This window comes from Lissotriton helveticus, chromosome 5_1, assembly GCF_964261635.1.
Source record: "Lissotriton helveticus chromosome 5_1, aLisHel1.1, whole genome shotgun sequence".
NCBI lineage: Eukaryota > Metazoa > Chordata > Amphibia > Caudata > Salamandridae > Lissotriton > Lissotriton helveticus.
In genome coordinates, this window is record NC_136065.1 from 86,565,844 (window position 1) to 86,575,571 (window position 9,728).

Here is a 9,728-nt window from a genome sequence, read left to right on the forward strand (position 1 = left end):
TGTTAAGAAAGTCATGCACTGTTCAGTAGAGGATAAGTCTGATCACAAACCTCTGGAAAAAGTTTAAATTTGTAACTTTAATGACTCCCTTAGTAAGGAAACTAAAAAAAAAAAACAATTTGCAATATGTTGATAGGTGGAGTTCCAATTAATATTTATGCAGATTTTGGTTCTCCATATACCATTGTCAATGAGAAAGTGTGGAATTCGGAGTTTGTTCGTTATTTGGGAAATACTCTTTACACACCTGACATTTCTCCTGAGGGATTTTCTGGAGAAAAAATTGACATGGTTGGCTTTAGACATTTGAAATTTAGATTCAAAGGGAGGGAGTCTTCTGGCAAACTATATGTTGCTAAACATGGACCGCCTGTTCTCGGTTGGCGAGATCAGGGTAATTTAAACATCATGTTGGATCCCAACAGTCCTGACCCTGTTCTTATTGTTAATGATGGTGCTGAAATTGGGAATCATATGTTAGCCAAATTCCCCAAAGTTTTCAGTGGTAAAAATGGTAGTTTTGAAGGTTTTTCACACCACATTGTTTTAAAAATCGATGCCAATCCTAAAACATTCCAGGCTAGGAATATTCCCATTTTAATTTGTGGAGAGGTAGAAAAAGAGTTGAAAGACTGGTTAAAGAGGATATAATTGAACCAATTGAATCCTCTGAATGAATTTCTCCAGTCGTTGCTAGACGCTCTAATGGCAAAATTAGTCTGTGCATCGACCTTCTACATTTAAATAATAATATAGTTATTGATAAATTTCCCTTACCGAAAATTTTAGAAATGTTGTCTTCAGTTAATGGTGCTTCTATTTTTTCTACAGTCGATTTATCCTCGGCTTACCACCAAATTTTACTTGATAAAGACAGTAAACAATTTACTGCATTTATTACACCCATGGGGTGTTTTCAATTTAAGAGAATGCCATTCGGTTTGGCTTCCGCCGCCGCCATCTTTCAACGTATTATGCACCAACTACTTGGTAAGCATCCCAAAGTAAGATTTTTTCAGGATGATAGCCTCATTTTTGGGAAGGACAAAACCGAACATAATGCTGTTTTAGAGGAAGTTTTAAGCACACTTGAAGACAAAGGGTTGCCTATAGAGCATTCTAAATGTAAATTTGGTGTTAAATCTGTGACGTATCTCGGCCATGTGTTATGTTCTAATGGCGTTTCAACTAAACCCAAGTTAGTGGACGCCATAAAAGAAGCTCCTCCTCCTTCCAATAAGGATGATGTTCGATCATTTTTGGGGATGGTCGAATTTTATGCTAAATTCATTAAGGGTTTTTCTAGCAAGGTTTTCAATATCAGGCAACTTCTTAAAAGCAATGTGAAATTTGTATGGTCTACAACATGTGAAAATGAATTCAACAACATTAAGATGGACATCATTCATGCACCTGTTTTGAGTCCTTTTGACATGAATCTTGATTCTGTAATTACTGTTGACGCCAGCAACAAAGGTTTAGGTGGTGTACTCTCTCAGACTGATGACTCCGGCAAGGAACGTATAGTTGCATTCGCCTCCAGGGCTCTTTCCACTCCTGAGAGTAAGTTTTCGGTAATTGAGAGAGAAACCTTGGCAGTTGTTTGGGCCTTGGAACATTTTCGTAGTTTTGTATGGGGCAAAGAATGTGGTGTTAGATCTGATCACAAACCCCTTACCAAACTTATTTCTACTGAGGGGCTTTACAATGCTACTGCTAGGATAGCAAGAATGTCTATGCGTCTGCAAGATTTCTTAGTTAAAATTGAATATGTGCCTGGCAAAAGCAATGTTTTGGAGGATTTCCTGTCTCGCATGCCGTCTGATCTGCAAGAATGTGATGTGAATGAATGGGATTCTCTACAAGTTGCTTTGGTGCTTGATGAAAGTCCGTTTTGTATAGATAAGAAGGAATGGAGTGAAGAGTATTTGAAGGAGAGTGTTTTAGCTTCTACTATTACCTTCATTCGTCAAGGTTGGCCAGAATAAAGCAAGTTAGCCACTGATCTCAAACCCTTTTGGGAGGTAAGAAATGAGTTGACCGTGCTGGATGGTACTGTTTTTCGTGGTGACAAGGCTATTCCTCCTACTTCGTTGAGAATTTTCATTTTACGTTTGTGTCATAAAGACCATTGTGGCATAGTCAAAACTAAACAAAATGTTAAGAAATGGTATTGGTGGCCAGGAGTTGATTTATCTGTCGAAAGGATTGTTCGTAATTGTGTTACTTGTGCTAATTCTGACAAAGTACTCAACACTTGGAGACCTGATATGAGTGAACCGGTCATTCCTGATGGTCTGTGGCATACCGTTGCTATTGACATCATGTGACCCATAGGTGACTTTCATAAATATATAATATCTATTATTGATGTCTTTTCTAGATGGCCTAGCATCACCATTGTAGATAAAGTTGATTCAGTTAATGTTCTGGAGTTCTTAGATAGAATTTTCATTGAAGAAGGTCTTCCTGTTCAGATCATAAGTGACAATGGTGTGCAATTTATGTCTAAACTAGCGAAATATTATTTCGAAAGGACTGGAATTACTCACAGGACCACCTCTATATACAATCCAAGCGGTAATGGTCTTTGTGAAAGATTTAATAAAGCGCTTAAAAATGCTATTCAAATAGCCGGTATAAAGGGTGAAGATTGGGAAACACACACTTACAAAGCTGTTTGGTCTCATAGAACTAATATTCATGATGCTTTGCAAATGTCACCCTTTGAGATTATGAAATGAAATGAAATGAAATGAAAGTGTGTCTTGTAAAGCGCACTGCTACCCGCACCGCAGGCCTCGTAGCGCTATAGACCGCTGGGGAACCCGTCCTGGCTTTCCCTGTGAGATAGTTCCTCCTGGGAGTCTCCAAGGTGAAACCAGGCATCCCTGGCGTTTGTGGGGGGCCGTTGTGGAGATGAGGCAAGCTTAATGCCCAGAGTTACCGAGTGTGGTCCCTGGATTGAGTAAGCACCAAGGCGAGAATTATCGAGTCCACTGATCATTTAGGTCCGAGACCCTGCCACGACGGGAATCGAACCCTGGTCCCAGCCCGTTCTCTGCTCTCGGGTCTGCCGCCTCTAACCAGTGAGCCACACCTCTCCACGAGAGAGGCCGCACTGCTAGGACAAAATGTAATCCTGATTGGTTGCATAAAAAATCGTGTTTGGATATTTGCATGAACAAGGTTAAAAATAATATTTTAGAGAAACATCTTCAATATAAACGGAATTTTGATAACAAATTTGGGGATGGTTCTGTAGACATCAAAGGTGGCATGTGGGTTAAAGTTAAAAAACCTTGGAAAGTTAAGAACAGTGAATCACAGTTTTCTGAGCCTTTGTTGATCAAGAAGGTTTTGCGGAATGCTATTCTTTTGAGTGATGGTAAGGTATGGAATCTTAGAAGAATTGCTATTTACAGGGGGTAAGAACAATTTAAAGAATGACTCTTATCTCTTCTCCTTCTTTTCCTTCTAAAGCTTGTGATTTTCAACCTTCTCAAAAGGAGAATCATGGTGGCATCATTGTGTCAGAAAGTATTATTTCTTCAAATGGGGAGAATTCAGATTTAGTCAATAATGGTTTTTCTTCTAGCAGTGTTAATGATAGGGTTGAAAATGTTGATACGTCAGTTTCTCTTGATGATATCGAAGCTTGTACATCTGGCAATAATATTCTGTCAGAACCTGATTTTGTAAATAGAAATGTTTTGAACAGTAATGTAGATATGCATAAGAAACGCATTTGTTCTAAACCTAAATGGTTAGACGATTTTGTATGTTGATCTTTTAATTTATTTATTTATTTTGTTTGTTTGTTTCTCACGGGGGAAGATGTGTCATGTTTCCTTATTGCTGGTCATGCTTGTTATGTGGAATGTTTATTTTCAATCTTCCTATTCTGTTGTACCCTGAGGATTCCTTTCCCTGATTCTGTTAGAACAGTTGCTGGGAAAGAAGTCCTGTGTAGGCTGTGTACCCTGCTCCTGTGTTTCCTATTCAATAAACCTATTCTTACACTACTACCTCTAAGTGCCCTACTTTACATAGAGGTATAATACTGCAATAAACAACTCAAACACAAGATCAAACGTTACGTAGGCAATGGTGGCACTTGTGCAAGTATCGAAAGCAAACAAAATGTAAGAGGTAGCCAACAGTGTGATACAAGAGAAAAGTGACGTGTACCTGTTACAAAAGAGTACCAAACACAGGTAAAAGGGTAGTACTGCAATAAATGTCAGAATCTCAAACCACAAGAACACACTGGGAAGGCACTTCCATAGTCATGGAGAATGGAAATTTTCAATACTAAAAGGTATTCCTTCAGATAATAGAGAGGGCATGAATTAACTTTGGAAGTGTCTTTGAAGGAGGAGAACTTTGAGGTCAGTTTTGAAGGCCTGGGAGGAGGTGGTGGTCCGGAGCTCCCAGGTCAAACAGGATTACTTTAGAAGCTATCCTAGAATCATTTGATAATCTTCCAACTACATTAGAGGTAATTTTCACATCATCGGACATCATCAAGCTCTTGAAGTCATCAGCAAAGCTCAAAGGTTCAGCCTGATGATTTGAGGATGACTTGAAAATGAGTATCTGATGACTTCAGAAGGTGTAATTATTCATGATGATTTAAGGGTTACTTGAAAAATTCTATATGATGACTTTAGAAAGTGTCATTATTCCTGAGGATTTAAGGATGACTTGAAAATGAGTACCTAATTACTTTACAAGATGAGATTGTCCCTGATGACTTTAGGGTAATTTGAAAATGAGTATCTGATTACTTCAAAGGTACCATTGTGTTTTCAATAAAATGTTTTCTTTTGGTGATTTTAACATCAATTGCTCTTTCCTTCATGAGCATGTTCACCGCTTTGGTTTAACTTTCCTAGATAAATTCAAACTGCTGGATGATTGCACGATTAATTGCAGATAAACGCAAAATGACATATGTTTTCTTTTTTACACACCTGAGCATACGATGTGCTTCAGAGTTGTTTTTTTTAACACATTTATTTATTTGTAGTACTTTCTTCTAGTGCAAAACAGGTAAAACAAGCATCCAATGTTAAAATGATCATTGCAAATGTTGGCGGTCCAACCTTCCTTGATCCAACTGGCTTCCTCAGGGTCCTTTGAGAAGGGTCCTGAAACTGTAAAATACCAACCGCGACTTTACCTGTGTTATCCTATGGACATTTGACCCGACGTAACAACTTTACTATACTAAACACCGGAATATGGATAATTGGAGGTAAGTAAACAATTAAATAAATAACATGAATTTCGTAGTGCACCCTGCATCGCAAAATGCGATGCCGGGCGTGCTACGAAATTCATTTAATTTCTTTCACCGTCCGCGGCTGGTTCTGAAGCATATTTCTAGGGGTATTGATCTCCGGGTAGGAGATATACCAGAGTAGTTCTAGTGCTGTGTTTAATAAATACAGAAATATTTTTCGAACTGATGTGGCTCTTTCTTGTGTGTAAGCTTCACTGACTGAATGTGTGGAAATGCGCCCGCTTTACACCCTGCCGAGCAAGCCTTAGCTGCTCCCCACAGTTATCCCTTGAGAGCTTTGGTTATCAGGGACAACTACAAATATATATATATATATATATATATATATATATATATATATATATATGTATATATATATATATATATATATTTCTTTTGGAGTTTTAAACAGTTTATTGCATAGTTTACGATATACACTGCCATTTGCCTACAAACCGGGAGGCCGGCGGCTAACTTTTCAAAATTCACTGCACACAGCTGTATCGCCAACAACCTCGGGGGCAGGCAGCGGGTTTGCTTTCTGACCAGTACACATAGAAAAGTGGAGCGCAATGTGTATAATTATAACAAACCCCCCAAACAACACTCATACCCACCCCTCCCTCACCACCCCGCCGTCCCAAGTCTCTGAACCATGTCTCCCGTAAGGGTTTTGAAGCCTTTCTCGCTCTGGCTGTCTCGCTGTCAGTCGTCAACTGCCTAGTGGGTTCCGAGCATGTCTTGCCCTCCCATATAAGTATGAGCCTTTTGTCTTGTAGTCCATCTACAATGTGCTATTGTATCCAAAAAGTTTGTCAATTATGTATAGCCTAGTCAGCCTGGTAATCTGCTCCACCCGATCGCAGCCACTCTGTGAACGGTGCCCATATATCAGACGGTATGGATCTATCAGGCATCATCTCCCAAAAGATCGTCAGCTGGTCTCTGCAATACATAACTTCTCTAATCCAGTCCGCGACTCTAGGCGGACTCCGTTTCCTCCAGTGTATTGCTACCTGTCTTTTTGCCATTAGCAATAGCATTGCCACAAGTCTGCGGTGAGTCACCTCAATTTCCAGCACGTAACCCAATAAAGCAAGCATCAATGACTCCGTCACTGTTCCCCCCGTTATCTGGCTTATGTGTACAAATATAGCCGTCCAGTAGCATGCTACCCCCTCACAACTCCAGGCCATGTGTGTAAACGTGGCATCAGGAGAACTACATCTCCAACATCTGGCGTCCTCCTGCAATCCCATCTGATGTATTTGTGACGGTGTGCGGTACAATCTATGTAGATAGTTAAAATGTATAAGCCTGAGGCGGTAGTTAGGGGAGAGATATTCTAACTGCTTACAGCAAAATGCCCAGTGTTCCTCAGTTATAGTCAAAGCAGCTTCCACCTCCCATGCCTCCCTGGATCTAGTGGCAATTAGCGGGGACTCTCTCTGTGTGATACTATAGATACGTGTGATAAGCTTTTGGGGCGACGGGTTCGACAGCATATTTTCCAACGCAGGTAGGCTAGGAGGCTCACTAGGAAACTCCTTATAGGCGGACTTACACGCCGCTCTCAGCTGATAATAGAGCAGCATATCTGAAGCAGTAGGGTCCTGCGTGTGGTAAATAAAATATTACCCTGGCATAATTTCTAGGCATTAACAGTTAGCATGTATCAAATGAGAGGCAGAGAGTCCGTGGTGTCCAAGTTAAAAGGGCTTTATTCCAATAACTCGAGTTAAGGGAGAATCTGTTCCATCACCTCTAAGGTTCAGGAAGGGTCTTCTAACATTATTTACAGAGAACAACACATATATACATTTTTCCTTGTACATAGGGAGGAGCGCCCCAGGCAGAGCATGAAAGAAAGAGATAAGAGCATGTGGGCGTGCATGAAGGTGTACACTTGATGAGTCACAGGTGGGTGATAGGTGGGTGGCTACATAGAGGAGGGGTTACATGGCAGGCTGGAACTTTGCCCTCCTTGTGCACGCAATTTGAGCATGACGTGCAATTGACGTGTAACTGGGAGGAGAGCTGACTTTCAGTCTAGTAGAGAGATCTTTAGTGTCAAGGCGACCAGCACGTCTGGTACTAACTGATATCTTAAGTCAGGGGATGTATTATCTGAAGCAAAGGTTGCTCATCGCTAAGAATCAGAAAAAGCATATATTTCTTCGTTCATTGTGAGCTTTCTATGGATGCAAGCACTGTGATTTACTTCAATGGAGACAGAAAGGCTAGGCCCTATCTTCCGCGGACGGGTTCTGTTTACCTTCCTCACTGGGCAGGAATGTGACTCTGTACAGCAGGCAGATAACTGTTATTCATAATACTATCTTGGCAACCCTTGCTGGGTCTCTTTCGGCTGAGCTAGAAGTATGCGAGGTCAGAGATACTTAACTGCAGCTTTCAGTGTGTCAGGAGTCATGAAAACCCTAATTCAGAAAGTGGCTCAGACTGAACCACAAAAAGGGTTCATTACGATATTTATTTAAAAGTGCACAATGCAAATACATGGGCCTTCATGTTAGCTTATTGTTTGGGAAACTTGATGACAGGCACCTTAATGCAGGACGTGATTGCAGAGGCCTTGTGATTCAGGCCACTGAGAGAAATATGCATGGGTGACATGCACATACATGTAACATAGGGTACACGTAGGGGGCATCTTGGTCAGGCAAAATTTCATTTTCCACATTCCCTCCTTGTCCCCTACTTAACCCTTCAGGATACATCTATATTCATGAGACCGTATAGTTGATCATACAGCATCATTTGTTCGTCCTTAACCCTTTGTATACTTGGATGTGGAACACATGCAGTTGCACACAGGCCGCAAATGGCCGGGCCACACTGCAGACAGAGACAGCAACCAAATATCATAAGTAGGATCATTCCTAGAAAGGACAACACTTTCCATCCCCAAGCAGATATCACACCCCAGAGCCAACTGGACCAAGTCCATGTGCCTGGGTCTTGATGTATGACATGAGCAATCTTGTGGAGCCTTGTTATCGTTGCATACACAGATGGCGCGTTATTTGGGATGAAAACGCAACAACTAGATCGGATCACGCTACAAGCTCCGCCCCTATCCGCCAAGATGACGTCTAGAACGAGGCGATTTTGAAGAACAACAAGTCTCATAGCAGACTGTTCCTGGGTCAAGTTCGCCAGGGCAGATGCAGTCACATTCACTACTGCCTCAAGAGTCCTTGTTAACTTGCGTATCAGTTTACTGTTTTGGACGGGACCTATGAAGAAGAAGAATCCTTTGTTGAAATCTGTATATTGCTCCCAAGCTGTTTCAGTCTGATCAATCCCTGAGGCATCTGTCTCTCTCTTTACTCTAACATGTTCTAGTCGTGAATCTCTATGATAATGGGATGGGGCCAAGAATACAGGTGGCAACAAGAATGCTATATAACAAGTCCCACCCCAGTCTAAGGGCAGATGTACATAAGCTGTCTGACCGCAAATGAAATAGGTATGGCGTGATGTTTTGAAAGAAGACTGTCCTTTATCATTAAATTCTACTACATCTTTACACTCGCTGTGTCCCATATGTACTGAGCCTTTCTTTCTAACGCATACATCTCCTTTTGCTGATAGGACTGAAATAAATGGTGGACCTATATTTTGCTTGGGCTGAACATTTAACATTATAAAATTAACGGATGCATTTCCCTGCTCGTACTCTTCATTCTCTAGATCGGTTCCCTTCCTTTGGGGAAATCCGTCTTTGTCTGGAAAACATGCTTCATTCATTACTTTATTCAGGTTTCCATATATCCAGCCACCTGGATAAGCTATGTACTTTCTATCTATTGAGGTCATTAAGGCAAACCATGTTCCACATGAACCATTGTGTGAGAACGGTAGAGGATAGAAGGGCAGAACTCCCTTCGCCTTTTGATAAGGTGGCAGTTGGCCACATACCCAGCAATCAGTCGCATTACTGGTCTGATGAGAATGGTGTAACATTCGAATAAAAGTATTGTTACGCAATGCAAGTCGATATGACAATTCATGAGGTGGTAGTTCACTAAATGTATGCTCTATGGTGCTGTTACTGGAAGAGTGTATATGTGAGGAAATAGGAAAGAAAACATGTAGTAATAAACTGACACAGATTATAACAATGCACAGAATAAAAAGAATGATCAAAGTAACTATACATCTACTGCGTAATAGCTTGCAGTATTTTGCTTTCATGTTTTTTTTCTTACTATTTTCGTATGTGATCTTATACATGTCAGAAATCTAGTCTAACCGATTCACCACCGAGTGGACTTAGACAATTAAACTACGTCTGACTTACTAGATCTTAACTTAGATTTATACTCCTGCTGTGGAGTCTTTTCTAGTAAAGGCGGCGCAGGCGGCGCAAAGTCTGTATTGTCTTTAATGTCTTTAGTGTCTGTATCTTTTACTAAAG